General features: G+C 35.3%; 1 protein-coding gene across 1 annotated transcript in view; it reads right to left on the reverse strand.

Annotated features, from left to right (window-relative positions):
• ADGRL2 (adhesion G protein-coupled receptor L2) overlaps positions 1 to 23,589 on the reverse strand; it is a 295,989-nt gene that overhangs the window by 217,378 nt on the left and 55,022 nt on the right. Inside the window, exon 2 of the mRNA XM_043877657.1 lies at positions 18,447 to 18,488. The gene's annotated coding sequence lies outside the window, so the exon portion shown is untranslated. The remainder of the gene's footprint in view (positions 1 to 18,446; positions 18,489 to 23,589) is intronic.

Raw genomic sequence — 23,589 nt, forward strand, 5'->3', positions numbered from 1 at the left:
TTAACAAACATACTGTGTAGCTCCTGAGTGCCAAACACTAGGAATACAAGGATAAATAAGTTGTGTGTGCCATCAAGAAGCTCAAAATCTGAGGAATAAGGAGAAAAACCACACAGAAAAAATAAAATAAAAATTACCAGTGATATTGAGGCTTTTTGTATCAATTTTCAGAACAATAAAAGATAGGAATGTTTAGCCTTTAACAAATGAAAAAACTAAAATTAAAGAAGTTAAAAGGTTGCATTGTCATGTATCCCTTGAATAAGGAAATAAAGATTACCATCTTGGTCTCAGGGATGCCAAAATTTAGGCTCTTTCTTCTGTGGGATGCAGCCTACAATTTGGTGTGAATCTTTAACAAAGTAAGCACACTTCACCACAGATTTAAATTTAAAAACGCAAATCATAAGAAAGGAAAAAAAAAAAAACAAAAGAACACAGAGAAACCTACAGATTAAATCATTAAAATCATTATCATCATAATACCACCTTATACAGCCACTATTATTGCACACCTATTATCTCCTTCCCTTCTCACAACAAGGTGTGAGGTAGAAAGAGTGGCAGATATTATTATTTGGATTTCACAGAAGGGGCATAAGCCTCTGGGCTATAAATGGAAGCTAACATAGTAGGGGTGAAATTTACTAACTTGAAGAAATCACCTTTTCTCACAGTAACTATCCCTAACTTAGCAGTGAGACTGTGGAAAAGTCAACTAACTTTTTATGCCCCAATTTGTTCATCATCAATAAAAGCAGAGGGTCTAGATCTTTCATCTTTAAGTCAATGGCCCTTGATTCTGACATGTGATGAATCTGCAACCTAGTATATGGCTTTGTTAGAATAGAATCTACTTTTTATTCCAAAGTTTTCTAGGATTTCACTCTGCTTGTTAATACAACACAGTATGAAAACTTCCTGGTTTCCTGGGTATAAAGTTTGGTCATATAAACCAGGGGTACCCAGGCCTCCAGGCCTCATACCGGCACCTTCCATGAGATCGGTGGCAGCAACAGATTAGAAATAAAGTGTACAATAAATGTAATGCTCTTGAATTATCCTCCCCAATACAATACATTAGAAATAAAGTGTACAATAAATGCAATGCTCTTGAATTATCCTCCCCACGCCCAGTTCTGGAAAAATTCCTTTCCATGAAATTGGTCCCTGATGCTACAAAGGTTGGGGATATAAACAATTTAATCTTTAATCCCGTTTATTTTAAATTAGATCATGCTGTTTAAAATGTAGGTGAATAATCTTTGCTGGTTAGAAGCAAGGAACCTATATGTAAATTAAAGTGGGTAGAGGAATACTGGAGAAAAATCTAGACAAACATAAAATGAGAGACACAGAGAAGAGATAGCATTACATGACTGTGTTACAGACTTCTCAGCCAGAAGGATGCTTTTCTAGTACAGACCAGAAAAGTATCAGGGCAGCAACACATCTTAGTGTTAGGGATATTAGTCTCAAAGTGTCTATAGAAACCTTCATTTCTCTGAAAGTAAAACACTGACACTTTCTTGACCAGCCTTGCTGATAATTTCATTTCCCAGGAGGCAGAGTAAGTAGTAAGGGTAACTCTACTCTGGACCCAATTCTGACAGAAACCAGCAGGTAAAATGGAAAAGATTGGGACCTTGGGAAAAAGCAGCCATGCGCTCTTGGAGTTTGATGTAAGCAGTGTTCTGCGTATACAAATACAAGTGATTCTAATGAGCAAGAAAATGGGGAGGAAACTAGAGAAACCAGTGTGCTGCACAGGGACCTACTGTCAGGCTCTTGAATTTCAAACAGCGTGTGCAAAAGGTGGTGAAAAGGGACATGAAATCAAGCACAGATATTGGGAGGTAGCATAGACCCATAAAAATAACATCAGCAAGACTAAAGCACAAAATAAGCTGGGGCTTGTGAAAAAGGCTAAAGGGAACCAAAAATGATCTCCTTAGCATGAAATGAGGTATAAAATTCATACAGGAGCAGGCCTATTTTCTAAAGCTGAAAAAGCAAAAATCATTCATGAACTAGAGAAAGCAAAATGTCTTTACTCCTTTCTGTTTCTTCCCTGCTGGTTCATTCATATCTCTGCTTGTATGTCACCTCTTCAGAGAGGACCCAGACCACGCTTCCTAAAATAATTCTCTCTGACATTTTCTAACCCTTAAATTTTTCTTTCCTCTAATCACTGGCTGCCATTATTTTACATATTTCAGCTGCTACTGTGTCCTGTATTAGGATGTAAGCTCTATGAGTGCAAGGACTTTGATTTGTTCAGTACAGTATATCCAGGCCTTGTATGAACCAAGCCCTATTCAATAAATATTTTTTGAATGAATAAAATCAGACCACTAGACACTGGCTAAAACTGGAAAAGCACAATAAGTAAAGGGATTATAACACAGGCAACATTTATTGAGTGCTTAATAGGTATCATGCACTCAGTATTTACATACATTCACTCATTTAATCATCATAGCAACTCTATAAAGCATGCATTATATCAGGTTGAATAATCTGTCCAACACCATACAACTAGAGAAGTATTGAGCTAGGATTTGAGGCAAAATATCAATAGTTAAGACTAGGGTTTAAGTACCTCACTTGTATGCTCTACTGGGAGACCTTGACTAGTCTACCTGATCATATGCCTCTTGGCCTCTGTGAAGTATTACCAGAGACTTCTAAATGAGATGGAATATTTAGTTAATTACCTTTGAGAAAATACAGTAGAGGGGATAAGAAGAATACTTTATGTTAAAAAATGGCAGAGTCTGCCAACTTTAGATCCATGCAACTGATGTTGCATGGGGGAGAATTGCCTAGATCATACTTAGACAATTTTGTGAGCATTTTAAAAATGTGGTTATTAGGGAAAAGTGTAAATTCAGCAAGAATAAGCTATTCAGCCCAATTTTATATGTTCTGTTCTATAAAGTTAATAGACTAGCATATCAATGTACTAGATATCTGGTAATATTATGTGTTTTCATATCTGGCTGCGTGATTGCACCCAATGCAATTTTAATGAATCTATGTCACTCTAGAGGAGGCCAGAGATATACCACTGGCCTTTGTCTCTGGTCTTGTCTGATGAGAACATATTTATCAATGACTGAGGTAAAACTCTTAAGACATTTCTATCAAAAATCAGTTTCATGAGATAAGGAAGGTGAATAAATACACTGGATTAGAAGATTAAGGAAGTTCTTAACAACTAGAAGATAAACAAAATCTAACAATATGCAACTTGGTTGGAATAATTGTGAAGTCCTGCCTTGGGACCAAAACACCAACCACCTAAATTTGATCTGAGGGATATGTGATTTAGTACTCAGGGGAAAACAGAGGAACTTTTTTGGCAGTGAATCAATGGTATAATATGATTACAAGAAGGACCAGGAGGAGGGAGAGGAAAAGGAGGAAAGGAAGAAGAATAAAGAGAGAAGAAAAAGAATGAATTTTGGCTGCATTAATTTATGATCTGCATAGTATAATGGAGGACATAATCTGACTAATTTCAAGCTGTTCAGATTACCATGCTCAATTCTGAAAGCAAGATTTTAAGGAAGATATGAATGAAAAGATGGGAAGACTTCTAGCAGTCTGTGTGGTGAAGGGTCTTCCCTGATAGCTCAGTTGGTAAAGAATCTGCCTGCAATGCAGGAGACCCAGGTTCAGTTGCTGGGTCAGGAAGATCCCCTGTAGAAGGGATAGGCTACCTGCTCCAATATTCTGGCCTGAAGAATTCCACAGACTGCATAGTCCATGGGGTCACCAAGAGTCTGACACAACTGAGCGACTTTCACTTGCATAGGAAAAAGGTTGGAAGAACTGAGGAACTTTTATATTGAAAGTTGTTATACTTGATAGCAACATCAGAATACTGTAAAGAAAATAATAATAATTTGAATCATTATTCATCATTTTTTATTCATTAGGCATGTAGCTAATCGTTTAATATTAATTAATGCTGCCTACAACCCGAATAATGGGTTCTGGTTATAGATTAGAAAACAGAAACTGAGAGAGATTGAGTAACATATCCAAGGCCATCAACGCTAGTGAATGATAATGCTTCAATTTGCACCCAAGTCTATATCCAGTATTGCCCACTTACCCTCTATAACAGGTTCCTTCCAATATATGGAAACTAAAATAAATTATGTGTGTATATGTTCACATATGATAAAATTATGTGAAATAACAGAGAAACAAAACTATTTACAGTATAGAAAAACTAGAAATAGATATATCAAAATTTCAAATGTGATTGTTTTCAGTACTGGAAAGATAGCTAATTTCTCCTTTCAATTTTCCAGATCTTCTTTACTAAACCTATCCTAATTTTATAAAAATATCACCTATATTTTTTAATTAAAAAAGTATTGAAAGAAGGTTTAACTTTATGCTGAATGGCCCAAAGAGATGAAATTAAGAAGCTGCAAGATATAATGACGCCTATTTCAAAATAAAAACAGAACCTCTTTTAGTCAGAATTTTTCAAAGATGTAGCTTGATAGAGAAAATACTAATTTTCCTTTCTGTGCAGATGCTAACCCAAGTCTGAAAGGACTAAAATGTTATTGTTCTGTGTGGTTAAGATTATAATCTGAAGGATCCATGATCCTTCATGGATAGTTACATAGTTACTATATGGATAGTTACTATATGGATAGACACATAGTTCAGTTCAGTCACTCAGTTGTGTCCAGCTCTTTGGGACCCCATGGACTGCAGCACCGCAGGCTTTCCTGTCCATCACCAATTCCCAGAGCCTACTCAAATTCATGTCCATTGCGTCGGTGATGCCATCCAACCATCTCATTCTCTATAGTCCCCTTCTCCTCCTGCCCTCAATCTTTCCCAGCATCACGGTCTTTTCCAATGAGTCAGTTCTTTGCTTCAGGTGACCAAAGTATTGGAGTTTCAACTTCAGCACCAGTCCTTCCAATGAATACTCAGGACTAATTTCCTTTAGGATGGACTGCTTGGATCTCTCTGCAGTCCAAGAGATTCTCAAAAGTCTTCTCCAACACCACAGTTCAAAAGCATCAATTCTTCGGCACTCAGCTTTCTTTACAGTCCAACTCTCACATCCATACATGACTACTGGAAAAACCATAGCTTTGACTAGACAGACCTTTGTTGGTAAAGTAATGTCTCTGCTTTTTAATATGCTATCTAGCTTGGTCATAACTTTTCTTCCAAGGAGCAAGCATCTTTTAATTTCATGGTGGCAGTCATCACCATTTGTAGTGACTTTGGAGCCAGTCTCTCACTGTTTCCATTGTTTCCCCATCTATTTGCCATGAAGTGATGGGACCAGATGCCATGATCTTAGTTTTCTGAATGTTGTTTTAAGCCAACTTTTCACTCTCCTCTTTCACTTTCATCAAGAGCCTCCTTAGTTCTTCTTTGCTTTATGCAATAAGGGTAGTGTCATCTGCGTATCTGAGGTTATTGATATTTCTCCCGGCAATCTTGATTCCAGCTTGTGCTTTATCCAGCTCGGCATTGCACATGATCTACTCTGCATATAAGTGAAATAAGCAGGGTGACAATATATAGCCTTGATATACTCCTTTCCCGATTTGGAACCAGTCTGTTGTTCCATGTCCAGTTCTTGACCTGCATATAGATTTCTCAGGAGACAGGTCAGGTGGTCTGGTATTACCATCTATTGAAGAATTTTCCAGTTTTTTGTGATTCACACAGTCAAAGGCTTTGGTGTAGTCAATAAAGCAGAAGTAGACGTTTTTCTGGAACTCTCTGGCTTTTTCGATGATCCAGCGGATTTTAGCAATGTGATCTCTGGTTCCTCTGCCTTTTCTAAAACCAGCTTGAACATCTGGAATTTCATGGTTCATGTACTGTTGAAGCCTGGCTTGGAGAATTTTGAGCATTATTTCGCTAGTGTGTAAGATGAGTGCAAATGTGCTGTAGTTTGAACATTCTTTGACATTGCCTTTCTTAGGAATTGGAATGAAAACTGACCTTTTCCAGCCCTGTGGCCACTGCTGAGTTTTCCAGATTTGCTGGCTCTTTGAGTGCAGCACCTTTACAACATCATCTTTTAGGATTTGAAATAGCTCAACTTGAATTCCATCACCTCCACTAGCTTTGCTTTGTTCGTAGTAATGCTTCCTAAGGCCCACTTGTCTTCTCATTCTAGGACGTCTGGCTCTAGTCCAGCGATCACACCATTGTGGTTATCTGGGTCATGAAGATCTTTTTTTGTATAGTTCTTCTGTGTATACTTGTCACCTCTTTTTAATATCTTCTTCTTCTGTTAGGTCCATACCATTTCTGTCCTTTATTGTGCTCTTCTTTGCATGAATTGTTCCCTTGGCATCTCTAATTTTCTTGAAGAAATCTCTTGTCTTTCCCATTCTATTGTTTTCCTCTATTTCTTTGCATTGATCACTGAGGAAGGCTTTTTTATCTTTCCTAGCTATTCTTTGGAACTCTGCATTCAAATGGGCATATCTTTCCTTTTCTCCTTTGCCTTTAGCTTCTCTTCTTTTCTCAGCTATTTGTAAGGCCTCCTCAGACAACCATATTGCCTTTTTGGGGCGGGGGGGGATGGTCTTGATCCCTTTTTTGCTGTACAATGTCACGAACCTCCATCCATAGTTTTTCAGGCACTCTGTCTATCAGATCTAACCCCTTGAACCTATTTCTCACTTCCACTGTATAATCATAAGGGATTAGATTTAGGTCATACCTGTTGGTCTAATTGTTTTCCCTACTTTCTTCAATTTAAGTCAGAATTTAGTAATAAGGAGTTCATGATCTGAGCCACAGTCAGCTCCGTCTTATTCTTTCTGACTGTATAGAGCTTCTCCATCTTTGACTGCAAAGAGTATAATCAATCTGATTTTGGTACTGACCATCCGGTGATGTTCATGTGTAGAATTAGACACATAAGCCAGGAAAAAATAAGTCAAGGACTAGGTAGTTGGTTAATATATCATTTCATACTGGGGTCTTTAATTCTGCTTCAAAGGTCTTATTTTATAGGTACTTTTAATAAAATATTTGTGTAATGAGTACATGAATTATACATTTAGAACAGGAAAAGTAGACCATGGATAGTATTATTTTTTGTACCAGACTTTTTGCAAAGTATACACAGGTTGCAGAGACTCTACTGAAAGAGGTCAGTATCATTTGTTTGTTCAAGTTCCAAGGTACTCCTCGCTGTTGACATCTGAACATAAAATAAGTGGTCCCTCTAGAAAGTTTGGTTTGGGCATGATCTCTTCTCATACACTTTACCTCACTGACTCCATTCCAGGCTCCTGTAAGTATCCCTCTTTTTTTTTTTCTTTTAAACCAGGACTTCTATTAACTGAAAACTTCACAAAGTCTGGAATCATGTCTGTTTTAATCTACTTACATGATGGTTGATATAATAGACACAAAACAAATATCAGTAGAATTAATCAGTTTGGCTGATATATTCAGCAAGTTTTTCTTTTGTTGTCTAAGAATGGTTAGAAAGAGTGCCTTTGATTTTAAGTATAGACTAATAGCAGAGATTGTCTCTAAGTATTGCCATCATTTGTTATCTTTTTCTAGATTCATGTTTTCTGTCTGTGAGTAGATAGAAAGAGCCACTTCTCTAGGTCTTGAAGCTGTTCTTTTTATTTAAGTAAGAAAAACAGTAGATTTTTCTACTCAGAGTACAAAGTTGTCAAGTTTTTCCATATGATATGTGCTATGAGCTAAGTCACTTCAGATTTTGTGTGATCCTATGGACTGCCAGGATCCTCTGTCCATGGAATTCTCCAGACAAGAATACTGGAGTAGGTTACCATTTCCTTCTCTAGAGGATCTTCCCCACCCAGGAATCAAACCGGCATCTCTTGGGTTTCCTTCACTGACTAGTTCTTTACAACTAGCACACCACTTGCAGAGCCCTTCCGTATGATAGGTGTATAAATTAAGCTTACAATATGGAGGACTGGGGCTTCCCAGGTGGCACTAGTGGTAAAAGAACAATGCCAATGTAAGAGACGCAGGTTCCATCCCTGACTCAGGAAAATCCCCAGGAGGCAGACAGGGCAACCCACTTCAGTATTGTTGCCTGGAGAATCTCCTGGAAGAGAAAGCTGGTGGGCTGCAGTCCCTGGGGTTGCAGAGTCAGACACAACTGAAGCAACGGAGCACAGATGGAGGACTAGAAAAGATTTGAGACATTTCCTCCTTCTCCAGGGTGAACTCTAAACCGGCTTTTCCTCTGTGTTTTTACCACGCAATTTGTATCAACATGAACAGGGCCAGGCACAAAATAACTACAAGAGAAGTCAGTGTTTCTGTCAGTTCTTTTCATATAGTTGGAGGCAGTGTTGAAGCGAACATCCTAGTGTTAAGACCTACTTAATCAGTTTCACAGTAAACAGATTGGATAGGCTTCATTTATTTTTATTGTTATTCATATTAAAGTATTTTCCTCACTTTTTTGTAGCTTCCCAGGCTATGGACATGACATACGATAGATATAGGCCTTCAACAAGAAAATTCTTGAAATGCATTGTCAGTTTAAAAGAATAACCATTTTACTTTAAAAAAGTGTAAGTAGATTTATTATTCAAAAAACATCTTGATAAAGGAAGGCACAGTGAGAAATATAGGAAAAAGGTCAAGGTAGAAAGTTTTGAGAAAGCTGTTATATGACTGTTAGTAAAAAGGGTGAATAAAAGTAATAATTGCTGATTAGTTAAATGATCAACTTAGGAATACATTAAAAATACCAATTTCTAGCCCACAAGCCTTTAGATTCTGATTCAACAGATATAGTCTGACTATATAGTCCCAGACTATTAAAAAAATGCCACCCAAGTTCTGATGCACAGCCGGGTTTAGGAACCATAGATTATATATAGTGGATAAGAAAAGAGTACAGAGTAGACTTCATTCTCAACAATTTCACAATCTAGTGGCTTTGCTAACATGACTATGAATGTTTGAATTAAAAGATGAAGATGAGGAACTGATAGTTATTGGAATATTTCAAATAAGAAAAACACAGTCTAAATTAAGGTGGTGATAATGAAAACAAAGAGTAGAGCAGACATTTGAAAGAAATTTTATGGGTAGATTTGAGAGACAGGGTTATTTCTCCTGAGAGCTCTCCTGGGTTTGTAGATGGCCATCTTCTCTCTGTGTCTTCATGGCATCCTCCTCTGTGTGTCTGGAACTTAATCTCTTCTTAAAGGACAGCAGTCTTATTGGTTTAGGGCTTACCCCCAATGATCTCATTTAACCTTAATAACTTCTTTAAAGACTAAATGCAAATATATTCATGTTTTGAATTCCAGGGAGTTTGAACTTCAACACATGAATTTTGGGGGGACACATTGCAGCCCTTAACAACTGAAAATAAAATGCACCAGCCAGGTCTTTAACATAGCATAAAATGCTCAGTAACTGTTACACCCATCCCTTAAATTTCAGTCCTTTCCTCTTCCATTCAGGCCATGTAAAATCTCAGGTAGAAAGTAACTGGAAAGTAATATTACAACCAGAAATGACTTCTTGATGGAAGCCCTCTAGATTCCAGAAGTTTGTCTATATAGTAGTGGTCCCTAAACCTTGTCATAAGAAATAATCTTAGGTTATCTTTACTTTGACCTGTGATGGAATAAATCAGAGGGGAGAGGTATGTTCTGATCCAGGTAGCGCTTCAAAAAAACTCACTCAGGAACTCTTCCCAATTCCCTTCACTTATGGTGAAAAAGGTATTAAAAGTATTATTAAATCATTGCCTCCTATGACTATCAGCATGCAGGAAAACCATCTCAGAATTTAATTTTCTTTATATAAGGGTATTAGGGCTGTTTTGGTTGCAAGTTACAGAAACAACTCAAGCTTCAGCAAAGGTAATTTACTGGTTCATAGATCCCTAGAAAGTTTAATAACAGAATTAAGGTGCAGAATCAGTCTTCCCTGGGATTCATCAAGTGATATATTCTCTCTTTGCCTAGGAGTCTGTTCTGTGATTCCAGTTCATAAAATTACAAGGACAGCCAATGATTGGCTCAGCTTTGGCCAGGTGCCCAGTGTGAGACCAATCAGCAGTGCAAGGTTAAGTGAGGAAACAAATCCTTTTTAAAAATTTTCAGAACACAAATGTAAAGATATTTGAAAGTTGTTGAAAAATAAACACTATATTTGGGAGTTCTTTGGTGGGCCAGTACTTGGGAATCAGTGCTTTCACTGCGAAAGGCCCTGGTTGAATCCCTCATCAGGGAGCTAGGATTCTACTAGCCTCATGGTGTTGTGGATATATGCTGCACAGATAAAAGTTTATAATATATCTATCAGTTTGAGTATTTAGCTAAGGAAATCATTTAAAAAACCAAAGACTGAAAAAATTTCTATATTGTAGCCAGCAATATATTATTTTAACCTACTACAGTATTTACAATGATACTTGTTCATTTAACTAAAATATTCTTATTTCTACTCTTATTTACTTATTTATTTGTTCACTGCAGTTCTTATAGTTTGAAACATGAGTGTCAAGACCAAATTCCATCTCAGTATAACTAGGTTAGCTTAACAAGTTAAACTTAATGATATTATTAATTTCCAACATTATAGGAGGGTGTACATGTTATTTTGAGGAGATTGAATTCTAAAAAAATTTGATTTTTGGAGGTAGTTTTATGGGCAACAGGAATGGGAATAAAAGAGAACAGGACAAGAAAGAATGAAAATGGCAATTTCAATACTTGAAGTCTTTGTGGGTCTGATTCTGCTTTTTTTTTTTTTGATTCCCGTTTATCTTTCACTGCTTTTGATTTTGGCTTTGTTTTTTTGTTGGTGTTGTGTTTTTTGTTTTACAGTGTCTTTGTGATTTCTAATTGTGGGTTTGTACTTAAGGAATTTTTTTTCTGTAAAAATTCTCAGCAGCATAGAGTAAAATTAGGCTCTCCAGAGCTGATTTTCTTTTGATTCTGATGGGCGCAAAAGGCATAACTAGGGACAAGTTTAAACTTAATTTCTTATCTTTGAGTCTTTAGACCATTGAGCTTATAAAATTCTTACTGGAAACACAGTAATGTTGGTTTCTGATTATAAATTTTCAAAGGAAAATTCTTACTGGAAACACAGTAATGTTGGTTTCTGATTATAAATTTTCAAAGGAGAATTTTTTTTTTTAATGCATTTAAGACTTGCAGTTTTCCTTGCAGCCCTCCATGGGATGGTTTTATTTGTAGATAGGTTACTGATGAGGACATATCTATCTTGCATTCCAGCACTGAATTCTGGGCTTCGTCACTTTTCCCTTGTGCCAGCAAGGACATGACAAATGAAATTCATGTTCACCTCACTCAGCAAGCAACCTTAGGGTGAGAGATATTTCAGGTCTCAGGAACCCTTTGTAATAAAACTCATATTTTCCTCTAAATTAATTTCAGAAATAACACTTGATAAAATTAAACATCCTCAAAGATTTTAAAAAAAGGAAATTAAGAATAAAATTTCTTAACTTGATAAAGGATAACTATAAAAAACCTACAGTTTAATGTTGAAATGTTCAGAGTAATCAAGGAATTGAAAATGGTAGTGGTCGTTTAGTTGCTAAGTCATATCCAACTCTTGTGACCCCATGGACTGTACCCTGCCAGACTCCTCTGTCCATGGGATTCTCCAGGCAAGAATACTGGAGTGGATTGCCATTTCCTTCTCCAGGAATTGAAAGTGTGAGAATTTTTTATTTTTCCTTAGCAAAAATCTTTAAAAATTTTTAAGTATCTGACTATATTAAGTTTTAAAAGGCAGATCTTTTGGAACATTGATCTTTATACTCTTGGTAGGAGTATAAAATTGATACTTTGAACAACAGTTAGCAATTATCTAATAAATATGAAATTTTCCATACTCTGTGACTCAGCAATTTCATTTTCAAGAATATATTCTAGAGCAAAGTTTCTCAGTCTTGTACTACTGGCATTTTAGTTCAGATAATTCTTTGTTGTGGGGGCTATCTTGCACCTTATAGGATATTTAGAGCATCCTTGGTCTCTACCTACTAAAAAACAGTAGTATTCCCTAAGCTGTTCGGTCACTAAGTTGTCTGACTCTTTGTGACCCTGTGGACTGTAGCACGCCTGGCTCCTCTGTCCTCCACTATCTCCCAGAGTTTGCTCAAACTCATATCCATTGAGTCGATGATGCCATCCAACCATCTCACCTCTGTTTCTCCCTTCTCCTCCTGCCCTCAATCTTTCCCAGTATCAGGGTCTTTTCCAACGAGTTGGCTCTTCTCATCAGGTGGCCCAAGTATGGGAGCTTCAGCTTCAGCATTAATCCTTCCAATAGGTATTCAGGGTTGATTTCCTTTAGGATTGACTGGTTTGAACTCCTTGCTGTCCAAGGGACTCTTAAGAGTCTTTCCCAGCACCACAGTTCAAAAGCATCAATTCTTCCACGCTCAGCCTTCTTCATGGTCCAACTCTCACATCCATACATGACCACTGGGAAACCACAGCTTTGACTATATGGAACTTGGTTTGCGAAGTGCTGTCTCTGCTTTTTAGTGTGCTGTCTAGGTTTGTCACAGTTTTTCTTTCTAAGAGCAAGTGTCTTTTAATTTCATGGCTCCAGTCACTGTTCACAGTAATTTTGGAGCCCAAGAAAATAAAATCTGTCACTACTTCCACTATTTCCCCTTCTAATTGCCATGAAACGATGGGACCAGATGCCATGATCTTAGTTTGAATGTTGAGTTTCAAGCCAGCTTGTTCACTTTCCTCTTTCACTCGCAACATGAGGCTCTTTATTTCCTCTTCTTCACTTTCTGTCATTAGAGTGGTATCATCTCCATATCTGAGGTTGTTGATATTTCTCTTAACAATCTTGATTCCAGCTTATGATTCATCCAGCTCAGCATTTCACATGATGTACTCTGCATATAAGTTCAATAAGCAGGATGAAAGTATACAGCCTTGTCATACTCCTTTCCCAGTTTGGAACCAGTCAGTTGTTCCATGTCTAGTTCTAACTATTGCTCTTGATCTGCATACGGGTTTCTCAGGAGATAGGTAAGATGATCTGGTACTCCTATCTCATTAAGAATTTCCCACAGTTTGTTATGATCCACACCATCAAAGGCTTTCATGTATTCAATGAAGCAGAAGTAGATCCTTGTCTGGAATTCCTTTTCTTTCTTCATGATCCAATAAATGTTGGCAATTAGACCTCTGGTTCCTCTGCCTCTTCGAAACCCAGCTTATACATCTGGAACTTCTTGGTTTATGTACTGCTGAAAACGATCTTGAAGATTTTGAGCATAAACTTACTAGAATGTGAAATGAGCACAATTGTATGATAGTTTGAACATTCTTTGGCATTGTCCTCCTTTGGGATTGGAATGAAAATGAACCTTTCCTAATCCTGTGGCCACTGCAGGGTTTTCCAAATCTCAGGCAAGAATACTGGGGTGGTTTGCCATTTCCTTCTCCAGAGGATCTTCCTGGACCAGGGATCAAACCCATGTCTCCTGCATTTCAGGTGGATTCTTTACCACTTAGTCACCTAGGCAGCCCATACCTCAAGTTATGATAAGCCAGAATGTTCCCACACATTGCCAAATATTCCCTTGGGGCAAAATCACTCCAGATTGTGAACTACTTGACCTAGAGAAAATTTTGTACCTATCCATCTATGCATGCTGAAGAATGTTCATAGTGGCACTATGTATGATAGTAAAAAGCAAAAGCCAAGAACTGAAGCAACCCCACGATTCATCAGCATTAAAAAGGACAAATGAATTATATCATAGAGTGGATACTATACAACAGTCTAAACTAATGAATTATACTTATATGCAATAAATGGTTGAATCTCAAGACTTGCTTTTGAATGGAAAAGTCACTTTCATTTACATATTATTGCAAACATGTAAACCAAACAATGGTATGTTTAGGGATGCAAATACATGAGACAAAATTGCAAGGAGAAACAAGGGACAGAGAAAATTTCAAACAATGTTTAACCTTGAATTGACATTAAATAATTGTAGAAAAGAAGTCAAGAGCTTGAAAGTTCACAGGGTTCTCAAGCATTCGTGATTACTTCTCAAGTGTTTGTTTTACTTCTCATTATGTATTTGAAATTTTATTTTTTTAGTTACTAAATATCAAAAAATAATTTTTAAGTGAAGCAATTGTTCTAACCTTATAACCTGTGTAAAACAATTCAGTAATGTACCACACATGAGTTTTTATTTATTTAATAATTTTGGTTTATATATTTGATTGGTATATTTACATATTTGAAAAAATTTTAGAAGTCAATTTGGAATAGTGATTAGGAAAATTTGGTGGTTAAAGCAAAATGGATTAACCATTCATCAAGAAAAACATTCTGTCTTCAAAGACAATGGTTACTAATAGATAACATATTCAACTAGCAGCTTAAAAGAAGGGCTTTTTTTCCCCTTAAACAGGATAATCTAGTGGTAGTAATCAGTGGCACAGAGTGAACTCCCTCTTGTAAAAAGCCCATCAATTGTTTTTCCTAATTAAGATGAATATTATTCCTGTGAAATGAACCAAAAAGTTGTTTGAAACCGGAAATCCCAAAAGAGATCTATAATCTTCAGGAATAATTGCATGCAATTTTAATTGAAAGAAAAGGAGAGGCCTGTTTTCATCTTTCTTCTTTCAAAATGTTAAAAGTAATCAACCTGTTGGTCAATTAACAATGCTTTAATATAAGTATCAATCTGACCTAAAAATTGCCATTAGATATTTTGGAAACTGTTGTGGAATTTTAAAAAAATAAATAGCAAAATGACTACTGGCTATAGTTAAATCCAATATGGAACTTTTATCATTAATAAAATAAAGTTATGAATTTTTACTAATGTCCTTAGAAATATAGTATGTTTTATTATTGATTGAAGGTTAGATGCTGTGACTATTCACAGAAATATGCATTCAATCTTTTTTCATTGAGAATGAGAGAGATCTATTTTTTTGAAATACAGATTAATTACACTGATAAATTTGCTTTATATAAATAGTTGGCATTTATCTCTAACCTATTAAAAATTTTTAATAACATTGAAGAGTTATTCTGTTTTAAAGTTCAGTTTTAACAGATATATGTCAACAAAATATATGTTTACATTTCAAGTCATTTCATATAGTAATTCAGAACTTTGACTGTTTGTTTAAAGTTGCACACTTAGAAATAGTTTGAATAAGCAGATGTATTTATTTAATAGTTTGTCGCATTGACTCTGCTCTTGATTATGGGCAAGAGGTTGATTTTGTTTATTATCTTTCTAAAATGTCATATTATGTTAGTTGTGCTAAAGATGTTACTGCCACTGCTAAGTCACTTCAGTCGTGTCCGACTCTGTGCGACCCCATAGACGGCAGCCCACCAGGCTCCCCCATCCCTGGGATTCTCCAGGCAAGAACACTGGAGTGGGTTGCCATTTCCTTCTCCAGCGCATGAAAGTGAAAAGCGAAAGTGAAGTTGCTCAGTCGTGTCTGACTCTTAGCGACCTCATGGACTGCAGCCTACCAGGCTCCCTGTCCATGAGATTTTCCAGGCAAGAGTATTGGAGTGGGGTGCCATTGCCTTCTCCGAAAAATGTTACAGAGTGGATTAAAAAGATAAAATTATAAATTAAAAATTTTGATTTCCCCAGTATTTCAGGGATTCCCAGGTGGCACTAGTGGTAAAGAAGCTGCCTCCCAGTGCAGGAGACATGAGACGTGGGTTCGATCCCTGGGTTGAGAAGATTGCCCTGGAGAAGGAAATGGCAACCCACTCCAGTATTCTTGCCTGGAGAATCCCATGGACAGAGGAGCTAGTGGGCTATATAGTCCATGGGGTCACACAGAGTCAAACACAACTGAAGGGGCTTAGCACCAGTATTTCAGATTAGCATTCTGGCAGCATAAACCTATAGAAATCTACATTTCCATATGCAAATAGATATGAATTTGGCCCCCCATTCTTTAGAAGAAGCTGATGTTGATTTTCTCTCACATACTATAATTCAAAGAAAAGTGAGAAAATTCAGGTTAAAATTTTAGATACATCTTAAAAATGGTATTATGGGAAGAATATCATCAAAATATTTAATCCCTCACAGAATATAATTGAGATCAATATAAGTGAATTTTGCAGATGAATGAAATTTACCCTTTTAATCATTAAAACCTTTTTCTTTGTAACAACTTCAAAATCTCCCTATATTATCTCATGTTCTGTATAGTAAGTTTAAGGATATACCACTTTGTTGCAAAATTCCAGGCCTGGAAAAGGATTTAGATTTTATTAAAAATCTTCCAGTATGACTTTTTGATTTAACAGATCGGGAGTTTTAAACCCAAGTTTATGGTATATCTCACTCAATATTATACAACTAATCTTTGATTCCTCAATTCTTACTGGTGGTGAATAGATGTGAAAGTTCTTCTCTGGTCCCTCCCAGCTTTGATAGTGTGCCTTCCAATTTGTGAGCCAGGCAATCAGAGAACTAGTTCTGTCGTAATTTTATGTAACATGAAAGCAAGTAGGATGAAGGTGAAGACCTGGGACGTGTTAATGTGAACTCTACTCGATCCTTTCTGGAGTACCTCTCCCTCCCTCAACTGTCTTCTGAAATTATTGGCCTATTTTCAGATAAGTTGTGAGAAATAACTACAATAGATATTTCAATGCTGACTTTACAATGGATAATAAAATACCTTTGAGAAGAAATCTTTAACCTCAAAAATATTTGATTAGTTGCATTATTTATTATGTTTACTATTAACATATGGTTTATTAACATTAAGGTTAAAAGCAACACTTTTTGCTAACATCCTTTATTTTGTTTTAATCTTGAACCTTACTTACGTGCAAGGACAATTGGTTGTAGATGGATAAATCACACTGTAGATTTTATATCAAAGTTTTCTGCTAATATTAACCAGTACGATCTACTGATTTAACGTATGAGTCTATTTTAAAAGTTGTACCTTCATGTTTTGGTCTTTTCGTACCATAACCTTTTCTTCTTCTGAAAAATGTTCATAAAACACAATATTCTTATATGCTAAAAACTAACGTGAATCTGCAGATCTTTTTATTTCAGTTTAAAAATGGCTATTCTTTTCATTCATATGCCTGAATTCTAGGAGTATTTCTGTATTAAAGTAAAATTAATAAATGTAATAGCTTCAACCTTATTTTAAATATTTAATTGTTTTATTGTACACTTTTACCCAGTTAATCTTCACTTTATATTTTTACTTCTTTATGGGATTAGATGGAAGGTTTTTGTCTTTCTTTTTTAATTGTTTAAGATAATTTTGGCTATGAAATTGATGCAGAGGTGTTTCCTCAACTTTATGTATATACATTTAATTAATAATAGTATACTATTTTGAACAGTCTGCTATTCAAATAATGCTCTTATTCTGATAAGAATAACATCTATTTATTATAGGAAACTCAGAAAATAAAGAAGAGATGAAGACTACTAAGCTACCCGTATTCCCACTGTCTGTGTGCCTTTGTGTCCTTTTTCTAAGCCTATAGTATGATCCCAATTCTCTCTTCACTCAATACACAAGCACAATATATAATGTATTTATAATGTGCTCTGCTTTTTCACTTAACATAGCACTTTTTGATGACTAGTTTATTTCAAGGTGTTTTTTTCTACAGTGAGAAATTCCTTCTTTTTATAGGTAATATGCAAGAACCACTGGGGGAAGAACTTTATAGGAGACAGAAATAGCTTACTAAGAAATACCATTTTACATTGACCTTTCCCTTTTGATAAGATTGGTTTTTATTGTTATCTAGATTGTAAAGAGGTTATGATTAAGACTAAAACTAAATATTACCATTTTAAGTCATAAAAAGAGAAAGACAACAAAACTATGTATTTAAACAAAATCATATAGTAGCTAGCTTGCCTAAGAGAAGTTATGATATATGCTCTTAGAAAACAAACATTTTTAAATTCACAGATGCTACAAAGCCCTGGTCAAACATAAATTACAAACAGTTTTTATGTAACAGTAAAAACTCCAAAGGACTCTTGCTCACCCACTCTCAATATGTATCTTTCTTCTCATAGAATGTAAGCCACATTTATTTCTATATCTGTGTATATTTTAAAATAAATTACCCCAGAAAACAAACTATGGAATATACTATGTTCAAATGCAATCCAACAGAGAAAACAAAAACCTTATATTCCCTCTGAAGAGCCCTGTAGCATATTTGGTGGGTATTTTGGAATGCATATAGAATTTGAATGTGGTATCCATTTATTTGAAGAGTATATGCTACCTTATAATTATCAGATAATTCAATACATTTAGCAAATGATACTCCACTTTTATTGTAGCAATTCACTTTTTCTTGTTTGTGTTCAGTGCTATCAAATATAGAAAGAGCTCTTTACTTACCATTCTGGAAAAGATGAAATTTATCATTGTGCCATAAATAGCCTGAAAAGCAAAGAAAATATTATTATTTATTATACCTCCATCCACAGGGATCCTAACTGCCAAATGTAATGCAGCTGCAGCAAAATAAAATGAAGTAAATCTATTGCAGAGAACACAATTCAGAGTTCTGAGAATTTTTAAACATGCTATCACATGCCTTTGGACAGAATGGCGTGCTCAGCTGCTCAGTTGTGTCCACCTCTTTGTGACCCCACTGACTGTAGCCCGCCAGGCTCTTCTGTCCATGGAATTTTGAAGCAAGGATACTGGAGCAGGTTGCTGTTTCCTACTCCAGGGGATCTTCCTGGCCAAGGGATTGAACCTGCATCTCTTGAGGGATCGAACCTACGTTTCTTATGTCTCATGCCTTGGCAGGTGAATTCCTTACCACTGTGCCACCTGGGAAGCCCCTTTGGATCAAGCAATTGTTGTGATAACTTCTTTCAAAATCAGGAATAAAACATTTTATTTTTCCCAAACAAATATTCTTGGATTAAGAGAATATTGTCAAGAGTGGGTTTTTTTGTTGTTGTTTTTTCTCCCCTTTAGCTCGATTGAATTTTTCATTGAAACAGATGGGACAGCCATACTTAAAACTCTTTAAGGAAAAACTGAGGAACATTTTACATTCTTGAAGTCAGCATTAATGACTGTTAGATCTATTTATATGTAAATATATTTCCTTGGTGGAATCTTGAACTGAAAATCTGATACAGAAACTGAAAAACAAAATTAGGAGTCCATGCTCCTATTTTTACACACTAAATAAGTGATAATAAAAAGATATATATTTTCTTATTGTTTTCTGTTGATTAAAACAGGTTTTAATTGCATCGCTTGGTAAAGAATTACAATAAATTTGTATTATGAAAAAGCATGTGTGTTCTTGAATTTATTGTGTCCTTTAAATTTTTTAAATTAACAGTGACTTTCACATTTAATAATTAGCATAAAATAATCTTTCTCAATGTCAATAGTTCTAAGATAAAGGAACATATCACCTGTAAAAAAATATGCTTTTCTCATATCCTGATATATAAAGTCATTATGTATTGGTCATTTTCTCTTTTATGTATCATAAACTTAATCTAGAGAAAAATACACAGTCCATCTCCCTCTGCCAAAACTAGGTGATAGCTTAAGAAATTTTTAGATAACATATGCAGAAAAGGGATTTATTTGACTATTTGGATAATGACATTTCAGATCCTTCAATGTTATTTTGAATAAAATAATCCTGAATAAAAATTGTAATGTGTTAGTGTAGCTTGAAATCATTATTTGCAGGAAAGATGATGTTTCAGTAAATGAAACTAGTGAAAATTTCAAGTGATAAATATTGACAAAATTAATGACTTTTTGCTGGAATATAAAATTAAGATTTGAAAGGTGTCCTACTTAGTTTTTCAATTTTTTTTTTAGATATTTTTAATATTAATGAAACATATGGCTTGTAATTATGGATATCTGACATTCTGGAATGATTGAGAAGTTCTCCCATGACCATAGTTTAAGAAAACTGCTTTTCATATTAATCATAAATGTCAATATTTTATTTCAATCTTTTGTATTTATTGATTTCAATGAAAGATTTTTATGGAAAATTTTAGACTGAGAAATACTTTATTTTGTGTAGTGCTTATTTCTAAAGAATCATTAGTACAATTTTGATGTTATAGCTTATATTTATAATTACTAAACTGCTAAAAAAATTCAAAGTATTTTTAAGCATCAGTTCCTGAAGAGGGCAGCACGTTCTAGATATTATTGAATTTCAAGCTCAAATATGACAGCTTTGGCTTTAGTATAGTTTTTTTAGGAACTAGAGGGAAAAAATGGATATTTTTTTTATAGATGTCTGCTCCCATGATACAATAAACCAGCAGAAATTCTAGGTAACTGCAGACCAAGGTCAAAACTGTATTTGATTATTACAAGGGAACATTCAAATTAGATACCTAAAGCAATGTATTTAGGAAGGGAACAACAAAATACTAGTCAGGAGACTTTCTATGAGGAATGTGTTTTATCTTAATACTGTAGATAACTTTTCCTATTGGCAGTGCATTGACTGTCAAAACTACTAAAGGGGTTAGATTTAATTATCTCACTTCTTGCACATTTCATCTCAATTGCTATGGCAACATTCAGTTGCCTCAGCAGCAATGCACACTTTAATCAGATATTTCCTCCTCATTTCTCTATGAGCCAAAACTGTGTAGTCAAATTTACAACCAAGTGCTGATAAATCTGATAACACTTCCTACAATTTAATGGGCAACTTGCCTCCACCCACACATATAAATATTTTCAGAGAGGTTGGTAACTATTGGACAAGTAGAATACTTGATAAGAACATAAACTTGGACTTTCCTATTTCATTGATTTTTTCTTTGCTATTTCTGTCACTATTCTTCGTTAGAAGTTTTTCACAAATTCAAAACTCACTCCAGCAAGTCACTAACATGGGTCACCTGACCTCAATAGGAGAGCCGATGAGTAAAGGAAACAACCTCCAACATTCAAATGTCAACCCTCCTCAAAAGGCTATTGAATTATTTACCTTTTATCTGAACACACTTTGAATTGGCACATCAAAGAGCCTTTTTCTATTTCTTGAAAGTAGGTTAAGGAGGAAAGAAAATAATTCAAGACAAAGCAAAATTTGATATTGGAAGAAAACTGTAGGGTATCAGACTCAAATGGAAGGCCAAGCATGAAGAAAATTTGGTTAAGCTTCAGTGATAGAGCAATTTTAATGAGAAGTGAAAGCATGATGCATTGAATTGCCGTTGTCACCTGGGTGATTATTAACCGTCTACATTGTTGAACAAATCACTTTAGCATTTTGCAAAAGACTAGAGAAAATTTTGTGGGGAGATAAGGAACTCAAACTATCTTCAGGTCAAATTTAGAGTGTTAACTTATGTTTTTATAAATAGTTAAATAAATAACATGTATAAATAAGGGGAATTTTGCAAATAGTAACTATTTTGATTTTATACTGTGTAATAAAAATTGTTTTAAAACATAATTAAGGAGCAAAGGGATCTAAGGTCTTCCTAACAATTTTAGTGGCTGCTAAAATTTGTATTTAGACAACAAACATTCTATTCTGAAGTTGTGATAGTTCTCTGGTGAGAAATTTTACACCAGTAGCTGACAGTAATATTTCAACATGATTTTTTCAATCACCACTTAGTAGTATCTAGTAAAAATTTCATTAATTGAGACAACCGAAAAATATGTTTTCAGTTCCTGGGTCTACCAGTTCCTGGGTCTACCGGTCTAACATTTCAGTAGACTGCACCTAATGTATTACAGCCCACTAAATATGGGGTTCAAACAAACCTTATACATAAAAATATTCTGTAAAATACAAGTCTATATTTTGAACTTTGTGTTGATTATTGGCTGCTTATGTTCGAAATGTAGTCATTGAAAAGCTAATTTCTCATTAAAGATGAAGTTCGGAAGCTATATAACCTTAGGAATAGGTACAGGAATAGATGTTTAATTGAAAAGAGACATCTAAACAGAAGGCAAGCATGGTCCCTATCCTCAGATACTTGGAAGTTTTATATAAAGGGGACAGTGAGGGTCTGAAAACTAAGACTAATGATATAAGTTCAGAAAAGCAGTTTCCAGCTCTTTATAAAGAAAAACTGAAAAACAATTAGAATTACTTAAACAATGGCACAAGCTGTGAAGCAGCAAATGCCTTGTTTAAGAATATTTCATGTACTGTTTGCATATGAATTCTTTATTTTCTGTTGCTTGAATTCTGGAACAGCATTTTAAAAATGTGGTAGAACCACTCCAGAAATTTAGATCTGGGAGTTCAAATGAGTCACTTCTTAATGAATTTTCCAAGTACCAGTGCTTTATATCCATATGGAAACCTAGCTATGGTCTGCAAACAGCAAATTCAACAGCAAGTTTGCAAATCTTGCTTTGGAGAAATGGTCTAAATGAGATAAACAAATGGTTCATACTGAAGAGTTATCTAAAACCTCCAAGGAGACATACAAATTGGCCCTAATTGGCATTTCTTCAAGAACCTCAGTAGATACCAAGAAGTGACTAGAGGTGAAGAATGAGTTCCCTTTTCAGTCTTAACTTGGCTCTTCCACCTGAAGATGGGGTGTTGCCAGACAACGTGTATACCACTGCTAGTGTCAGGCTTATTTCCTTGATGAAAGGAAGATTCGGCATTATCCTCAAACTCTATATATACTAAGAAAATAATAATTGTTCAATTAAGGGTCCACAGCTTTTCTTCCATACCCAGAGAATTTAAAAGTTAAAAAGAAAATTGCACACCATGTGGGGATGCTCATCTTTAGTAAAATTGTTGAATAATATAAAGGAAAGCTGAAACCAACTTGAAAGTTATAAATATAAGGAAATTGATGGCTCCTGAGTCAAAATAATGTGTGTAATAGTTTTATTTCTGTGTAATACTAGGTTCTACATAGTTCTGGTTTATGTTAGTTGGAAATAGTCTTTTTACTTAATTTGATTTTGAAATTTCCTTGTGTGATCATCCTTTTGAATCACATTGAAAAAAACCAAGGGGCTCAGAAAGACCTTGCATAGTATTTAAACTTTATGTACTCTAGGGCTTGGAGCTTGAGATCTATTGAAGAACGGCTGTCTTCCAGAAGCATGTGTCTTCCTAAAGAGCTGATGAGATGTTTTGCAACACCAAAAAATGCTAACTTGTATTTTCACTCTCAAAGAATATGGATACTATAAACTTCATCATGTCTTTTATCTCCTCTGCCCCTCTAGGCCTCTGTAAATCAAATTTTACATTATGTTGTTTAAAATTCCACCTACTGAGATTTTGCTGGCAAATGGTCTTGAAACTTGTTTCCGAAATGCCCACCCACAAACGCTTTTACTAACCAATCCCATTTGGTTGGCTGTGCTCCAACAAGTCTCTGGTGAACACAAGCATAAGTTACGGAGAAACAGAAATTTCCATGGCACTCTGGAGGGATGTTTCCATCCTAAAGACACTAGTAGTAAACTAAAATGTCATTGCAAATTCATGAACATTTCCTAATGTTAGGAGTGGCAGTAGGAGGAAGGGGCT

This window comes from Cervus elaphus, chromosome 20 (assembly GCF_910594005.1).
Source record: "Cervus elaphus chromosome 20, mCerEla1.1, whole genome shotgun sequence".
Classification (NCBI taxonomy): Eukaryota; Metazoa; Chordata; class Mammalia; order Artiodactyla; family Cervidae; genus Cervus; species Cervus elaphus.